Raw genomic sequence first — 20150 nt, 5'->3', positions numbered from 1 at the left:
AGAAACTGAAATGTAAAAATTAACCTGGAATTGAACGACGTTGTTCGAGTAAATGTTCAAGGACAAAGCAATCATTTTAGACGATAATTAACTAAATTACTACTTAACAGCTTCAAAACATTTTAAACTTCCGACTAAAAGCGCCATAATTATATCCTTATCAACAAGGAATTGTAAAGACTATTATATTAGTGAATACTTGTTCTTTTGAGTCCTTAACGGTTGTCGCTAATATATTTTCTCTTAATACAAATCCTTACATATTCAATACTGCTTGTTGAATTATTGAAAAATGTGCAAACTTAACACATATTGCACAAACATCATTAAGATAATCTTGGAAGAAACTGGGAAAAGATTTGTCATCAAAGAGGTCTTCTGAAACAAACAAATTCCCTAGATTTTCAATGCGTTTCTTTCCAAGATAAAAACAAGTGTTAATTATTTTTCGATGGTTAAACGAAATTTGAATTGTGTGTGTTATAATTTTAGTTCACAAGTATAACTTGATCAATACCTTTTTTGTGGGAAATAAAGGTTTTATTGAAATTCGAATTAGTGATAAAAAACACGAACATTGATCCCCACTACAAATGATACGTTCACAGCATTTTATTTCTGAGACTCATCACGTTGATACTTTATAAGTAAAGTTAAAGTTTAATTCTATTTTAGTAGCAATGGTAGGAAGACGACCGCTTTACAGTATCAACACTTTCCTCAAGTTTCAATTTAAGCAGAATATAATATAAAATTGAAAACTAAGATTGAATATGATCAGATTATTTTTTGTGAAGGGCCAGGGAGCATTCAGACAAACACTATTTACATACACGACTGTCGCTGTTCTAAAAGTATACACAGAAATACTAGTCATGTTTGAGGTGCAAAACCTAAGAATTAAACAAAAAATGTAGAATAAATAGCGTAGGATGGGGAATCCGAATCAAATATCTTTTAAAAAGGTTTGAAAAAAAGCTGTCTTATTTCCTATCATTAGTTTCCAAGGTAGTATTAATGTAATTAGTGATTCTTTTGTCAAATTATAATTATGATTATTAAACAAGAAAAAGCAAAAACAAAAAACCGACCTTGATTTTAAGGCCTTCAGTTCACCCATCTTAAATGACGAATGATACTGATATATAGGATAACAGCTTTTTGTCATGAAATAAAATATTTTAATCAGCACTTTGCTGTCGTGGTATTGTTTCGATTTGTACTCAGACAGATCATTTGATATGAAAACAATATATTTTTAATAATGGAACTCGACCATATGCCCAGACAAATTATTGCTTTTTTTAATTACCCGGAGGAAAGACATGATAATGTTTGTTGCAGGTTTTGCATTTAGACAGCAGTAGATAATGCAAACACGAAAATGTAATAATTATACATGTTTATTAGTTGTCTAAACGTTTGATATTAGATTTTGTCTAACAAATTGCTCTGGAAGTGTGTTCGAGACAAACTGAGGAGCATTTAACAAAATTATATTTTTACCTCTTGTTGTTTGTTAAAAAAATCAATCAATCTCAACAATCAATTAAAACTTCTTAATTCTTAATGTTGAAGAACCTTAAATTATCGAATGAAACATACCTACGGATAATCAACTTACACTTGTACAGTTACACATACTCAATTGAATTTATCGAGTGCAATAATGGTAAAATACATAAAATTAAAAATAGTGTGAGTTTTTTCTGGACCAGGAAAAAGGACAGAAATGAAAAAATATTATTTTTGGATCTGACAGACCGGAAGGAATTTAATATCATGGCTTTAAAAAGACATTGAAAAAAATAAATGTTAAAAGTCAACAACTGCTAAAAGGAAACAAAAATTGTCTCATTTACTGTTCACTAAGGCGAATATTTCAAAAAAACGTCTAAGTGTCAGCAAATTCCTTTTTCTGTACAAGAATAGAATGGATTTTTATAACAAATTGTATAGAAACCTATAATTCAGATAAACATTCACTATATAAACTATACATGTAACACATATTTTGAATAGGGTTATTACATGCCTATTTACGAAAATATATTCATTATTTGTTTAAGCAAAAGACGAATAACAGAATGTTTATAAATTATGTACTCCTATTAATCGTGATTATACCGCTATCTAATGTTTTAAAAGAACACAGACACAAGCACACACATAAAATGTTTGGTTTCCATAGTACAATGGACGCATTCAAACTTTTTATATAGTTTTATTACAATGTGCATAAAATATAATTGCCTGTTTTTTCAAAAACTAAAAGTGTCTGAACAATAGTCCTTCTTCTCTTTTATAAGCTTTTATGAGTACAAAATGACTTCAAATATATTGTAAAAGCATTTGCACAGACGTTTTCTATCATATTTCTCTTCGCTTTTGACTTCACTCAATATCTAAATCGACAATTATTCCAGGATATTATGTTTTTATCCCACAGCTCATTTCGTTATTCATTTTTTTCTATTTCTTTATTTATTTGTCTATTTATTCATTGTTATGTTATTTTATTACTATTATTATTTGTTGTTGTGATTTTTAACATTTTTTTGTAATTTGTTTGATTACAGAAATTGCAGTTATTACACCAATTTCTCAGATACTTTGAACTCAAAAATTTGTAATTCAACTCAGGTAGTTGCAGGTTGATTGTTTGTATATTTCTTAATTTTGAATGCATTTTTTTAAAGTATTTTCATTTAATGATATCAACTCTCGGATTAATCTTTCATTGAAAGGCATTACAAAGTTTTAGCTTCCTGAGCACTCCAATAGTGGATACATCCGTCTTCAAACTTAATACGATTACAATTTCTAGAAGTCTTATGGGAAGACTCAGGCTTCTTGAACAGTTTTATATTGCACAAAGTTGAAGTCATCACCACAGAAGTTTTATGGTCGTCGTCATGAACTCGTGGATCGTTACGGTGTATCCATATGCACCATGAAAACAGATTTGTTCAATGTGTCATAATTTTCCTTTCCTCTTTTGGCTACCCTGGATTTGACTTTTTTTTATGAGCAACTCGGTGGGTGTTTCTAGAAAAGCAGGAGGGAAGCTTACCCTACCAGTGCACCTCGTTCATGCTCCCAGTTTTTGGTGGAATCCGAGTTATTTTGGTTTTCCATGTGTAGTGTTTCTCCCTGGATAACATTATTTTGACTTCCGCTGGAATCTTGGTTCCCTTGGTTACTTCTTCATGACTCTGGGCGATAGTTCGTAAGACAACCAACTATGACGAAATGGTAAGAGGTTTTTTAAAATATTAAGATTCCTAGTAATGTCGATTTAGAGACAAATTTTGTTTTGTATTATGTGTTTTTTTTTATTGGGGATATACATTCTTCATTTGAATAAAACATTAAACCAGCTAAAACTGGTTTGTTTTATAGTTCAGACTAAAAGATATAGAATCAACATGTGTTAATTGGAAGGTAAATGAGAAAAGACTAAAACATACCAAGGACCATACATAGTAAACTAAATTGTCATTTGAACAGTACGCTCAACAATGATGGAATACTAGCTAACCAAAAGTCTTTTCTGAAATGTCAGGCACTTTCGAACTGTCAGAAAAAGTGAGCGGTTATGGTGTTATTGTAAAACAAAAGACAAATAAAAAGGGTACCTTTTTCTGCTCATTTGTTCATCATTTCAATTCTAAACGTTTGTGCAAATTTTTGCATTTTTGAAAATCAGCCAGTTGGTGCAGGGAAGAGAACCCAATCCGGTGAGGACCTGAATTTTTCCGGCTAGCTTTAAGCATGTATTTTTCAACTCTTTACCTTCACAGTATTCCGTCTTTTTATGTACGAATGCTCTACAAGCCACAATCACTATTTTCACCAGGTTTCACCTTTTGTTTTTAAATTTACAAAATTAGCCCGGGTCAGTGTTGTGTACAAAACAGTGCACCTTAATCCTTTCTGCATAGTGCAACCTTTATAATATATGGATTCTAAAAAATAAAATCTCTGATGATCTTTTAGATAATCTGACTTTTCAACATATATACAACTTTGCTCAAAGATGAATGGAAAACTCGTGTAAATATCATCCACAAAGCATTTTACTGCGAAAATGATTTTTTAACACCTTTGTTGTTTTAATCTATGATACTACATATCATACCACAAAACAAAAATACAAAAGTTGCCATACCGAGCAACGTATGATCACTTTGTCCTCGAAAACATAGTTTTCACTTTTGGAGGGACAATATTTCAACAAAGTAACAGCATATCTGCTGGCACAAATTGTACCCCTCTCGTTGCCAATATGTTTATTCATTCTTATGAATCAAAGTTCCGTCAAAATTTTGTGAAAAACAATTAGGTTTTAGAGGCTAGATCCTTTGAATCCATATATAAATATATTGACTAGAAAGTAAAAGAACTACAGGAACAGTTACCCACGTGTCATATTTAGACATTCACCTCGAATTTGACGATAGTATTCATCTCTTTACTAATATATATGACCAACGAGACGATTTCGTTTTTAAAATTATAAATCTCACTATTTTGTTCAGTAATATCCAAGCTTCCCCTGAGTATGTTTGTTTTACTTCTCTAAAGTTAAGGTATGTCAGAGCTAGTAGTGACTATTCTGACTTCTTAGGACCCCACCGTTACTTTGGAGACAGGTTTTTGGACCAGGGTTTTGAAAAACCGTCTCATACGCTGCCTAAAAAGCTTTATTTCCGATATCCATATCTTATTGAAAAAAAATTATATTACAGATTGTGAATTTTCAAGATGTCTACAAGTTAATTGTCTGTATATTTTACTACTATATTATTATTTCCTCTTGAACCTGACGCGTTTTCCCCAAAACTTTGTTAAGGTCATTTCCTGGAATTTCTAAATTTTTATGGTATATTGTTCTTCAATTATCACTGTTTTATTGTTAATATCTTCTGTACAGTTTCTGTACTTTTGATAAAGACAAAATCTTAAACAACCACAAGTCCTTCATGTCTTCTCTCAACATCGAAACAAAATGTGAGGACTTACCTAACTCGCATTAGATTCCCAAACTTCATATAAATCCATACAAAGAAAGATATATTTCAGGATCTTCATCTTTCTCCACAAAGGAGATGTCTTCTCAACTCTTTACACTACAATACCATATGATAAATTGAAATCTCGTTTGAAAGGACATATTCGTAAATCTTTTGCATTTCCAAAAGATTATGTTGTTCTTGGTTACAAATCCACATATTTTTCCTTAAACAATGACTAATGACTGTTTTTGATAATCCCTGGTATAGTCACGCCGCAATGGACGAAGGAGATTTAGCGCGCTGTAAAACATGAATTTAACCTACCGTTTCGTTTAAAGTGCCTGTACCAAGTCAAGACCATTGCTGTATTAGCTGATCCGGTGGTGTAATTTCTAGTTTGCCAGATTTAATTTGGACTTGACTTGATTATAAACCGGATTAGTATTTATAATCGGAGGAAACGACCAAAAATTTGCAAATTTGACAGTTCTTACATCGTCGGGAATTTTTCAGACCGTTCAATAAGTTTACATTATCTGCACTGTATCAGTTTGATATCAGTGTTTGGTCGTTTCCTCCGTGGGACTCGAACTCTTACCCTAGACCACTCGGCCAGCTAGGCTATATTAAAATAGTTTTCACTGGTCGGGTTATTCCTCCTCGTAGGATGTATCTAAGTATGTAACTTAGTACACGATGTATGGTAGTACTGGACAGTTCATCCAGCTGTTATTATGTAGGATAGAGGATTAAATTAATGATGCATGTCACAACAAATCAATATTATACAACATCTCAGAATGTGACGACTCTATTCGCTACACAGCGAAGCAAATTTTTGTCGTTCCCTCCGCGGGACTCGAACTCGTACCGCTGTGACATCTATGGCAACACCGCCTGCACTAAGTCCAGCGCCCTAGACCACTCGGCCAGCTAGAAAGTTCTAACATCGTTGTGACCGCTGTGACATTTATGGCAACACCGCCTGCCCTAGACCACTCGGCCAGCTAGGCTATATAAAAATATAGCTTTCGCTGGCCGGGTGATTCCTCCTCGTAGGATTAATCTAGGGCTGTAACTAAGTACACGATGTATGGTCGTTATATATAATAACATAAATAAACAAAATAAAATCAGATATCAAACACTTATCCAACAACTACATTCCATCTTTCTTTAACATTACGCCCGATGAGAAAAAAAGCAATACAGTCGTTGAAAAACCGTGACGATATAGTTATAAAACCAGCAGACAAAGGCAGCGCCATAGTAGTTATGGATAAAAATAACTACATCTCAGAAGCTACGCGTCAACTTTCTAATGAAAGATTTTATAAAAAGCTACCCAGTGACCCTACTAAATCTTTCAGTGAAAAAATCAGTTCAGAACTGAACAAAATGTTCAAGGACGGCAGCATTACAGAAGAACAGTTCGAATACTTAAAACCAGAGGATCCAAGACCCGGACGTTTTTACGGACGACCCATAGTTTCTGCTAATAGTCACCCAACCGAAAAAAATTCTGAATATGTGGATTACCATCTCCGACCCCTTGTTCAAAAGCTCCCGTCATATTTAAAAGACACCACGGACTATCTGAGGAAAATGGAATCAATGAATCCTTTACCTCCCGAAACACTTCTGGTCTCCCTTGATGTCACTTCTCTCTATACTAATATCCCACACGACGACGGTATAGAAGCCTGCAGAGAAGCTTGGGAATCACGAGATATTTTGGACCCCCCTACCGACTGCCTAGTTAATTTACTCACTTTAGTTTTGAAGTGTAACAACTTCTTTTTCAAAGACGAACACTACCTTCAAATCAATGGTACAGCTATGGGAACGAAAATGGCTCCTTCGTATGCTAATATCTTCATGGGTAAATTAGGAAATCAAATAATCGCAACATCTTTATCGAAACTCCTCTCTTGGTTTCGATTCATCGATGATGTTGACATAAAATGGACTGAGTCGAAACAAAATTTAGACAATTTTATCACACATGCAAATAATGTTCATCCATCAATCAAATTCACCCATGAAATTTCTGACACTAAAATCACATTTTTGGATACTACTACGTTTGTAAAAGACGGGGAAATGTCCATGGATCTTCACAGCAAACCAACTGATAGTCACCAATACTTATCTCCCAATAGTTGTCATCCAAAACATTGTACTAAAAGCATCCCATACAGTCAAGCACTTCGAATTCGGCGTATTTGTTCTTCTGACGATACCACCAACAAACGTCTAGATGAACTCCGTGGTCATTTGTTATCGCGTGGCTATAAATCAACAAATATAGATCGCGGATTTGAACGTGCTAACAAAATCAGCCGTAAAGATCTCCTCGAGTTAAACCTAAGAAAAAGAACAAAGGGTCCCTTTTGTACTTACGTACCATCCAGCCTTTGGGAAACTCTCGCAGTTACTGCATTCAAATTGAAAAGACATTCCAAAACATTCCAAGCTCTCCAAGCTCTTTCCGGGGCCCCGGTCCTGGCATTCCGTAGACCGAGGAGCCTAAGAGATGCCCTAGTAAGGGCAGAGATTTCATCTCAGTCTAAACAAAATACAACGATAAGAGATGTAAGACCTGTACCCAGATGCTGCACACCAAAACTTTTAAAAGCTACTGCACTGGAAAGGAATTTGCCATTTTTTGCGACGTAACTTGTAAAACCGAAAATACCATATACCTTCTCCAGTACCGATGTGGTATGCAGTACGTTGGCAAAACAGAACAACCTTTCAACAGGCGTATGAATGGTCATCGCAGTGACTACAAATGCAAACCAGACCTCCCTCTGAGTCGCCATCTTAGATCTGCCGGACACACCCAGGAGGATCTCCACAACATTGTTGTGACGATCATAGAACATAATAAAAACTGGTCAAAATGTAAAAGAGTATCTCGGGAAAGCTTTTGGATGAAGAAATTGCAAACAACTTCTCCAGATGGAATTAACGAGAAAAATAATTCATTTTTAGGTCTTGGATCTAAGGCTGGTACAGCACTACTTGCTATACATCAATATGCCGTACTACTATATTTGGACTTTTTATTTTTTTAAATTGTTTTCCACAGTTAATTGTAACTTTGATAAAATGACCCTCTTTGTTATTTTCATTCAGGCTCCTCATCAGTTGCTTATGTGAGCCTTTGATAAAGGTACAATCACCCACAGCGCACGCTATTCAGCTTCTGAATCTGTTTTGATCTTGAACTTTGTGAGTTTTATGCTCGTTAAGTTTTGTGAGTTTTATGCTCATATAGTTTTATGAGTTTTATGCTCATAGAAGTAGCAAGGTTTACCTCTAAATGAGATACCCACTGGAGTACATACAGGTATGGATGAAATTCAACAGGTCAGGTTTAAATAGCTTATACAAAAAATGCACTGTGGTATGGTTCCCTGGCCCCTGAATCCACTGTGATGCTAACAGGAGACTCGCACTGTGCAGTTCACTATTGGAAATTGCATAATGGCACCGAATGTAAATAAACTGAATATCTACTGCTATGAACGGGGTAAAGGGCCTTAACACATACTAGTAAGTAAAAAGGGTAACAATATATTCCTAATGAATAGGAATAGGAATCGGGCCGAATTAAAACAATTAGGACAAACCATGCCCTTTAGAAACGACCTTCCTGCAATAACATACAATACAATAAATACAAACAAACAACAACAGATGAATGTCTATATCAACACGTTGCTGGCTATAATAAATATCAACAGACACGAAAAATAGAAAATCAGTGAATGAAAGTTTGTCAATCTGCAAGTGCTGGTTAACATACCTATCTGTAGCCTAAACCTACAACGTTACAATATGCATTGAATGAATATTTCAAAGGTAGAAAATTTGTCGTCGAAAACCTCATTTTACTAATATTCTTGGGAAAAATTATAATTAGTTAATACGGTGATGAAGAGATCAAATAATGATTTTTTTTAAGGAGAGAAGGCATCATTGACTGAAATTGTATTGTGAGATTGATGGGGTTTTGACATGCCTGTTTCTGATTTTTCCCATTTTGCCTGATTCTGACAAAAACTTACACTTAACACCTGGACGATGTTATTTAATTCAACAACGTATCCTTGCGTAAATAAGTGAAATATGCCGAAATGGGGAAAACCTATCCGAAATATACACGTCATATTAATATTATCATGGATCAACAAATATCTCCGCCGTAATAATTGATCTTGAACTCGATATAGCATAGACATAAATCATACGAAAGAAATGACAAGAATTTAATTTAAAGGATATGAAATGTATTCGTCTGTAATACTATGATGGTGATTAATAACTTTAATTGAGAAAATACCACTGTGAATTGTTTTACCTAGCTTCTTTGATTTTCTCCGATTCACATATGTCAAAGGAGCTACACCACTGCAGTTACACCACTGCAGTTAGTAAGTATCGTGTTCGGTAGGTTGTCAATGCGGTAAGACGTGGATCCTAATTGAAGAAATCTTGTACCGTCTATGTGATGGAAACATCATATCAGTTAATCATATTGTTATTTTGCTCAACAAAAGACGGTCCCTGTACAGATTACAGACTCAACAGTAACATATCAACTGAGAAATGTATATGGGCTGAAGAGATAGTATATTGCAACCAAGTGAACGTTTACGATTCAGAAATCAAAATCTTCTCGTTTGTCATTAAGTTTTAGTTTCAAACGTTCTGTTTTATCTTTGTACAAGTTAAGGTCTAGGTTTAAAAGGTGTATCAGTTGTCTATTTGATTTCAACTTCATTTTAGTAGATTAGATGTAAGAAATCCATGAAACTAGGATTATGCACAGATCATACATCATTTATAAAATAGAAACTGAAATTGAAAGTATGGACCACTCGCTTCTCTCGGTATTGACCCTTGTAATTATCTGGCATCGTAACACAGGAACAAATTGGCAAACAGTGGCGTTCAGTTTGTTTCCTTATGTATTCCGATGATCTGTTGGAACACGTATACCCACACGTTTTAGCAACATCAGACTCGGAATACTTTTTATTAGAATTAGTGTTTTTTTTTCACAAGCTTTATCTCTAAGCATTAAAATTAAGGTTTCTGCTTTACATAAAGAATTGATGAATAGGACTAGAAAAAGAACTGACTAAAGCTTGTCATGTGGAAGTTCGGTGTACTATGTAGAACAAAATTCTATATACTGTTACATCAGGCAAGGCTTCTTGAAGAAAGTCAAATAGGTAGGTCTCTTGAATTCTTAAAAATCCACTACACATTCCAGGTTTTATCAAAGTAATTCTAATGTCCATCTTTAATCACAGTAAGTAAAGTTGTAAGCAATTTTGAAAAGGGTTTAGTCGTCCATTTGACAGACAAAGCATTAAATCCTTTTTGTAAGGACGCTTGATAAGTTTATGTACCCAACAGATAGTAGAGAGATCCACGCGTCGAATTCACAATAAGTCGTAAATGTAAAATTGATCGTAAATTATGACGTCACAATGCTATTTTAGATTGTGACGTCATTACTTTCTATCAACTTTACTCTTACGACTTTTTGTTAATTCGACGCCATATTGTTATCACTAAAGAAATACCGAAAGACGGTGACGCATATATGCGATTGTTAACTATGTTTCCTTGGATATGGTACTAAGAGATTATGTTGGGTGGGCAAGTGAATTACCAAGACCCATTTTGTTGCTCAAACAATCAATGTCTTTTTCACATAAAAACTATATTGTAAGGAGTTTTGTCTGCTAAAACGACAACGAATTAGTTATGAAGATCCTACAAAGTTATCTTGACCTTTGACTTGTTTAAAAAATGAAGTTGGCCTTAAAACTCATTGACGTTCTGGCCAAGCTTTTTCGTATAAAATGTCCTGTTTCGTTCGAATGTGCTGAATACGTAGTGTTTGAATCATACACGAAGGAAAACCGTCTATAGATGCCGCGAATGTAGCCTCCCCGATTACTAATATATGGTTTGGATATAATGATAATTGATATTATTGTGTATATTTTGTCTTAAAAATATGCTAGTGTATAATAAGTCTAAAAAGACTTGTTGATAAAAATTGCACTTCATAGAACGTTGCATTTTAAGATATTAAAAAAAACAATATCTGTAAAATTGTAAATCAATATGAATGAACACATTTCACATTTCAGTATATTTTTTGCATTTTGTGTCGATTGTATTATTTAATCAGATGTGTACAGTAATAAAAGATAAACGATTTCAATCCAGGTTTATTGAATATATGAAAAAAGTCCGTGGTTATGGGTTGGTTAGTATCAAACATTAATTTTCTTTCATATATAGCGAACAACTTACATTTCCTTAAGTTACATTTTTTTATTTCAAAATCATATTCAATGCTCTAAATTTTGAAATTCTAATCATTCTACATAATGTTGGTTATCTGCCAACTAAAGGTATTCTTATTCAAATTTTCAAACAGCACTGTTTTAAGGACAAATAAAATTTATAAAAAATACCATTGTTAGGGTAGAGGACGTAAGTATCCTATCAAAACCAACAAACCATTTAATGTAAAGGTAACCTTTATAAAAGTCAATGCCAAGGCCATTTTTATGCATTTTTTGATTTTACATCCAAAAAAGTACATCTTCAACTTATCGACCTTCTCTGAAAATGTAGTTGTGACGAAATTTCTTTAGGGGACAAGCACTTTATAGTTTTCATATGTCTAACATCTCGTCAGTTTTATACTTCTAGGAAGCAATTAAATAGCTGCAATATAGAACCAATGAAAATGATATATAGTTTCATAGATGAGGTCTTCTTACGTTATAATTTGAAATTGCTACTAGCAACTGTCAAATCTTGACGACCTAATAATGAATGTTGTTTGATTTACATCAAAACTGGCACCGACGTTCATGTTTAAGGAATGTCTTAAATGACATTTTGAATTACCATTCAATCCTAAAATTAAAATGTCAAAGTACATTGCAAAACTGTCATATAATTCAACTGGCGTTAATTGCTAGATTGAAATGTGAAAACGTAAGTCATTTGTTGAAAGTATTGAAAGGTGAAACATAATGCATGATTATTTGTTGAATATTCTGAAAGATGAAAATAAAAATTATTTGTTGAAGATATTGAAAGGTGAAAACATGCGTCATTTGTGGTAAGTAGAAAATGACTATCTGTTTTAACCAAAAAAAAAAAAAAAAAAAAAACAGAAACCAAAAAAAAAAAAAAAAAATCACAGAGTTACTCTTAAGCTTCCAAAGGCCTTTACAAAATTAATATCAGCCCTAATAACTTCCCGAATTTTAACAACAGTTAGTAGTAAACAGTTCTTAATCTATGAATTGTTCGGATATACTACAGTTTCTATAAAAAATCAAAAAGTCACATTGAAAATTGAAAATACCGTAGCTGTTAAAGTAAAAGTAAGAAACAAACTAAAAAACTAAAAATATAAGAAATGAAACATTCACACAAAAGAGAGAGAAAATGAATGATGTTAAAACATAAAATTAGGGGGAAAACAACCACTATTTCGATGGGATAAGCGCCATTACATTTTTTCCGATGCAGTCGGTATGGTTTCGCTTTTCACCCTTCGACCTTAAGGACGCTCTTTTATGGAAACACAAGACACCTGATCGCTGTTTTGTTTCCCGATTGCCAAAATACTTATAACTTAGTGGCGTTCGAAAAGACTGTATCGAAAATTGAATTTGCGTGCCAAGTGTTATTTACGGAATAAAATGTAGAAACTTGTAAGTAAAAAGAACACAATTTTACTTGCGTCGGCTGTCTTTTTTTAAAGTAGTAGTACTTGTTTTATATTTAAACCATTAACAGTGAGACTAATGGTGTTTCACTAATGTGACCATATGGTCACAAGGTTCTTACTATAACGGGAACGATACTTTTGAAAATAAAATTTTAGGTTCAGAAATATAAACATTTTATTCAAAGAAAATAACCAATGTATATGTTCAGTTTAAATATTTTCATGCACTTTTTGTTTATATAGGTAAGAAGTAGTTAATTATCCAATTAACAAGATGAAAGCGAGATAAAATGTCTGCAAGCATTGGGTATATAGATTCATAATTTTGGCATTTGGATGCAAAAGAATGAAAAATAATAACAAAATTACCGAACTGATCAAATCTAGGCAATAGTCAAAAGGAATAGTCAAAACAAATTGCAAAGTCAGGGTAAAAAAAAACATGAAATTGGAAACCAACTCAGTGGTACTGATTTGGGCACAGGCATTTCCAAGTAATGGTGTATATGTAACCTGGTTTTACATCGGACTTAACCTCTCACTTCCATTACAGTTCATTATTTCCGGTATATTTTAACACAAGTGGATAATATAAAATTACCAACAGTCAAATTCAGTAAAATGAGTAGTCAAAACAGTACAGAAAATATGAACACTATAAAAGTGCAAATAAAAAGAACAAAATACAATTATTTAAATCCAAGTAACGAGCTTCGAAATCAGTACTGAACGTTGTAAAATTATCCTTCTTATTCTGCGAATGTCTTGAGTGTTTGTCAATAGTCTTTTATTTTTGAAAGGGCATGGATATTAAAATAAAAATAGAATTTAAAAGTTTTAATTCTGAAAGAGTATTAAACTCTGAATGTATGTTTCCTTTGAGGTAAAATTCAATAGCAAACACATTTCACTCGACATAACATAATAAATTGTAACTGTAATTTAGAAAAAAAAAAACATATCAATGAACAGTTTCATGTTATATCCAATATTCATGAAAAAATAAAGTTTTAAATTAAACTGATCTGTATACATATTCAATACAGTGTGTTCTTTCTTTTATCTACCAGTATCTTATCTAATTATTTTTAACTTTTAATGATTCCCTCCTGATGAATTTTTTTGTGTAAAAAATAAGCATTTCTATTAATTTTCTCTCTTAAAATTCCATAAATTATCATTCCACAGACATCAAATTGCTTAGTTCACATTGTGATCATCTTAAACGAAAAAAACATTTGTAATGCAATAGTGACTTTACCAGTGTCTTGTTTATTAGTTATTTATGATATCTCTGTGTAAAACAGGAAAAATAAAAACATATCGACTCTATAAAAAGTAAACTAAGATTAAATTTATAGAATTATACCTTAACGTGTTGATATACATTTATTGTAAAGACTTGACAGCAACCTTTTACACTAACCTATAACCATTTATTACTGATGTTAAGTCGGGAAATACAAATCACTTACGTTACAACCAGACTTGCAGCACTAAAAGTATCACTTAATAAATAATCGTCGTCTGAGTTTTTTACTATCTCTTACGGCGTATATTCAGCCTATCATCCTATCAAGATCACCCAGTGTTACGGCGGCCATTTTATAGCTTCCCCTTCCTTTACACAGAAGTTGATTGTGCGATATAATTTTTCACATTCAACTTACTGTATGAAAACTAATTGAATAGTGATATAGTTTTTTTTTCTTTAAAAGCATGAAATATACAAACTGAGATAATCTACAACTTAACAATGCTTTAGAAAGTATAATAATTTCTTTTATAATTCACACGGATAATATAATACAAAACCACTTTTATATCAGTACAGGTTTTGAATGATATGTCATATTTTGAAGTCATACATAAGCATCTTCCGATATTACATTTTATAATACAAACCTTCGTGTCTCAAGGTCAAAACACAGCTTCTCTCTATATGCTCTAGGAATGCCATTTAAGTTAATTGCCTGAACCTAATTGAATTTAATGTTAAAGCTGAAAAATGAAGTTGTGAGGTTTACAAGAAAGACGTCGATGATTCTTTGTTGATAAATACAAATCAATATCTGCAAAACCAATCTGTATTCAAACTTTCTATGCTTTTTAAACGGAAGAATGAAACCCACAAAATCATGGAAAAGAAACCTTTGAAATCGAAGATATTTATGATATATCATGTTTTGCATCTCCATGGTAACATGGTGATTGTAAAGCGTCTCTATATTCTGACACCAATGCAGCTATTCTCTTGTCTTAGAATTCAAGTGGAAGCTTACATAGGTTAGACACGTCATCGAACATTACAATTACTTATATCAAAATACATCCAGAGATTGTAACTCGTAATTCAAATAAACAAAATGAATTTTCTTGTTAAATAACTACTGATTGTAATCAATGTTGTGCTTTCTGTGCATTTGTGGTATTTTTGCGTGTTGTAAGGTTGCAACAATTTTGTTCGTATCTTTTGTATCATTAAATCATTTTACCGACACTGTGCATTAGATAACACTCTGAAAATACGCCATTTTCAGTTCTTGACTGTTTGAAATATATGTATTATTATAAAAAAAAATGTATGTAAGCGATGAATACGTTTACTCCCAATCTCTTGACACATTGAAGAAATATAAATGTTGAAAATCCACCAATATTTATCTAAAATCATTAAATATTTGTTCTAACATTAGTAAAAGGTTCTCGTGTCTATAAAACTTTAGCTGAAAAGGATGCATTCAATTTACTTTCATAACTATAAAATGACTTCATCATATGCATAACCCTGAACATATTCATAGCTGTGATAACTTTAAGTTATTTTGTGTGTTTTATAGTTTAAATTTCATTCTTCAAGCTAAGAGGATGAAAAATGATGGAACAAAATAAATAAGGACTTCACTTGCGAAGTTGCAAACTTTTATTTTTTTTTATTTTATTTTTTTTTTCTTATATAAAAAATAAAATGAAAATATGAGCAAAGAAATTATCGCTATTTTGTTTAAAATCCCTTTGATATTGCTATACGATAATTATTAATATCGCCCCGTGCAGGTCCGGGTGTTTAAAGAATAGGCCTGCAGCAGCGCTAAGCTTGTCGTAAAAGGCGACTAAATAGTGCTCAGAAACCTAGCCGAGGGCTAGGCGCTCTGCCCACAGAGCAACTGGGATGTGTGCCCCAGGTGGTGGAATGGGGTACCCCTGGCGTGTTACATGCTGGGGTTGTCAGGCTATAATACGGAAAACCTGACCGCAAACCATAGTGGTGCACCGTGTTGGGAAAGATGCCACTTTCCTTGCACGTAAAAGAACCCTGCTGTGGTATTCGATAGGAGTAGGAACCTTTGCGCTCCGCCACAGGAGGCTAAATTGCCCGACCTTACCCATCCCCCCTTTTTCCAGTGGCAATCAAAATTTGTCGACCCTATTATCCTTGTGTCCCATCCTTTTTTTCATTTCATGTTCATTTAATCATCCATTTCATGTTCATCGTCTGAATATAGCTGAAATATTGCTGCTCGGACGTTAAACCCCAACAAAACAAAACAAACAAATTATTAATATCACGCCAGTCGAGGGAGAGTGAAAATCATCACCAGTTTCTATGTCCCCGCGTGACATACAAGCAACAGCGTAGGAAAATTTGACCACTCAAATAACCGTCTGTTTATTTACTGCGTATGAAATAATGGCTAATTTGTGGCAATATTTTCTAGTCTTCAATGGAAAATGATTAAATACAGTAACTTAACCGATCAAAATTAATAAATCGCAAAATTATTCCACAAATTTCAAACGCGACGTCATAGTTAACCGATATTTTTTTTCAAATGATGTGTATCACTGCTGCATATTATACGTGACGTCACGCAGCTTGTCGTCGAAAAATAATCCCGAAAGGAAATTTGCAAAGCTTATAAAAATTACATAATTAGATCAGGAAAACTGACAATAAAAAAAACTAATACCTTACACTTCAATAAAACAGCGATAAACAGATTATTAAATAATTTTTTTTTCAACTCGTTGGAGTTTCTCATGCTCATCTTGTCTCGTGCCACAGCCGCTCGACAAGATAAGCATGAGAAACTCCCTCTCGTGGACAAAATATTAAATAATCTAATAATCTCTTTTGAATGCTTATTTATAAAATAACGAAGAGATAAAATATTTTTCTTTGAAGTAATCATATATCAATTATCTTGGATCATTCTGAATTATTGTACAAAAGTTGACAGATGAAATTTTTAATTTTGTAAAACGTATCTTTCCTTAGAAACACAGTTCAATTCCGATTAACTTCTTTTCAAGAAGAATCATTAGGGAGAATGAACAAGGGACAATAGAAAGTGGTCCTATGTCATTAAATGTAAAGAGCTCGTGGACAATGCAAAATGTATTCGTGCAATATTTCGGTGAACAAACTCATCGACAGGCAAAAGCATGAACTTTTAACTTGTACACTAGCATTACCTTTCACGTTCATTTCACATCAAAGTTAAAAATAACTGTAAGTATGAATATATTTTACATTGAAAACCGTAAAACGATCATTTTCAAATAGAAAATAGGCCCAGATAAATTAAAATAACGAATCGTATTGATTAAAAGATTTCAAGAATGCAAGTATTGACATGTAATCGTAAAAATACTTTTTTACGATTTTTGATAACTCTACACATACTAAAAACAATCTATTTGATTACATAAAGACATCGTTTCGTATCTTTAAACAATTAAACAAAACAGTAACTGCAATGATTCAAGAGAGCCTCCTAAATACATGATACAAATCTCCTTTAGTCACCTTCCTAATTATTTTTAATTTTATATTAGACCCTTAACTTACATTTAACTTTTTAGGATTTTCCATTATTTAGAACCATTCGGAAACAACTGTTGAAAAAATAATTCTTCGAAATAAGAAAACACACATCCACTGTAACAGTGCTTCCCCTTGTAAATAACTACCGAGTGGTCAGATTTACAGAAGGGCAAACTCCATAGATAAAGCAGTCCTCGTATTAGAGAAAAGCACATGAGTTACCACATTTGTTGAGGAGATTATATGACTTTGTAAGTTATCTTTTTTCATGTAATGACATAATACTACTTGACATTGTGGGAAAAAATGTCGAAGAGTCAATAATCGGACGTTTCAGATACATGGAAGTCCTAGCACATGGTCTGAATGGAAAGCATGAAAGATCTACATACACAATGTATCAATGCATAAAAAAGTGAAGACAAGGAAAACAAATCATCATACAAAAAATTAAAGCACCTTATACGAACTCGCATAAAAATGAACCCGAAATTGATATAAGGTGCCCATAGAAAGAATTGCAATGTGTCGGCACCCGACACATTGCAAATAGGTAAAATCCGAGAAGAGACACTATCAAGGCAGAGTTATATTCATCTCCAATAAATGAGCGAGTCACACCTAGCTGTACGATATCATTTAATTTGACTAAGTTCCATGATATCAATAATATGGATATGGTATAAAAAACTAATTAATGTTGCTTATCATAAATCACAATAAACACATGGGTTAATAAAAACCATAAATGAATGATCTTGAACTTGATATTAAATAGTAATAAACTATGCTAAAATCAGAAGACCCAACGTCAATAACTTGTTTTAAGAATTTAAAGGAAATGAAAAGTCTAATTTTAACGCCCATACAATAATGAAAATGTGATTGAAAACTGGATGAGAAAATACGTTGTCAGTTATAAGACTTAGCTCTAGTAGTTTATAGAACACAGTATGTCAAATGGTTCGTTACGGTGTATCCATCTGCACCATAAAAATGATTTATTCAACGTGTCAAAGTATTCCTTTCCTCTTTCGTCTACCCTATTCTTGACTTTTTATGAGCATTTCGAAAGGAGTTTCTAGAAAAGCAGAGGAGGCATACCTTGGTGCATCTTGTTCATGGTCAGTTTTTTGTAGAATCTGAGTTGCTCATTTACTTTTGTTACTCTATATGTATTTTTTTTGTTAGTTTATGTATATTGGTGTTTATGTCTATTTTCCATGTATAATATTTGTCCATAAATTACATTCTTTTGATTTCCGCTATAATATTGGTTCCATTGATTACTCATTCTAAACCATTTCAGCTAGTACATGAAAAGATCAATAGGTTATACATCCGGTAAGTCGATGAATCTAACTGAAGATATATTGTCATATCAGTGAGATAGAAACTTCATATCGGTCGATCAAAGTTTGACTGTAAAACGTATATAGTTATCTAGCTATAATATAAACAGAGATTGAACATACCTTGATTTAGAAACTTATTTGACAATATCCTTTTTTTGTGCGTGTGTAAAAACACAAGGTCTACAGTAGCAAAATAACTTAAAATGTATAACGCAGAGGTTAGATACGATGGTATATTTTCACTATGATAAGGGAAGTTTAAATTTCGAAAACCGTCATATTTGTCATTAAATTTCCATTTCAAATGTTCTCTAACATTTATGTTCAAGTTAACGTTTCGATAGGAAGCAGAAAAGAGTGTATTAGCGTCTTTAATGTCTAGTTCATTTGACATGATGAGATGTAAGTAATCCTGGAAACTGGCATTATTCAGAGGTTTCTGTAGTACCCTTATAAAACATGAGCTTCATACGAACATAAGAACTGATCGGCCGTGAGTGGCGCACAGTTTTTATGCTGCTATGTATAGTAACATTGGTGAATAAGATTACACAGAACCGACTTAGGCTTGTCATGTTACTGGTATGTACAAGGTCGAAAAATTAAAAGTAAGTATTATTACTGCTTCAAAAGTTAGGACTTCTGGAAGAAAGACACTACTGTAAGTCTTTTTGATTTTTTTTTTCGAGAATCCACACCTGGTTCATGATCTTCTAGAGTAGGTTATTAAAGTGACTATAGGATATGATCATACAAAGACATTTTTATCTAATTTTCATCTCTGTAAAAGTTATTCTTGGAAACATATATAATGCAGTGATCTGGTGATAGTATATTTAGACAAGATACAAAATGTAATTATCGTTGTATAAACATTTTATATACTTTTTTATAGGGTTTGTTTATAAATTCATAGATTCAAACGCTTCTTGCATAAAGCCCACCATTCTGAATAAACATAATTTGTGAAGGAAAACAAACATAGCACACCGTTAAGATGATAAATCACTTAACTAATTTAAGGTTTCACTGGCCATTGAAACGTCTCGTTCATCTTAATTTATTATTATATCTGTGTATGTATAAACTTTGCGATTTGCTATAATGAACAAGTTTACATTGGAGACGATGGTGTTACCCACTATGAAGTCTTTAAATACTAA

This window comes from Perna viridis, chromosome 4 (genome assembly GCF_037379345.1).
Source record: "Perna viridis isolate PV_CMFRI_1.1 ecotype Kerala chromosome 4, ASM3737934v1, whole genome shotgun sequence".
Classification (NCBI taxonomy): domain Eukaryota; kingdom Metazoa; phylum Mollusca; class Bivalvia; order Mytilida; family Mytilidae; genus Perna; species Perna viridis.
This window is presented reverse-complemented; position numbering follows the sequence as displayed.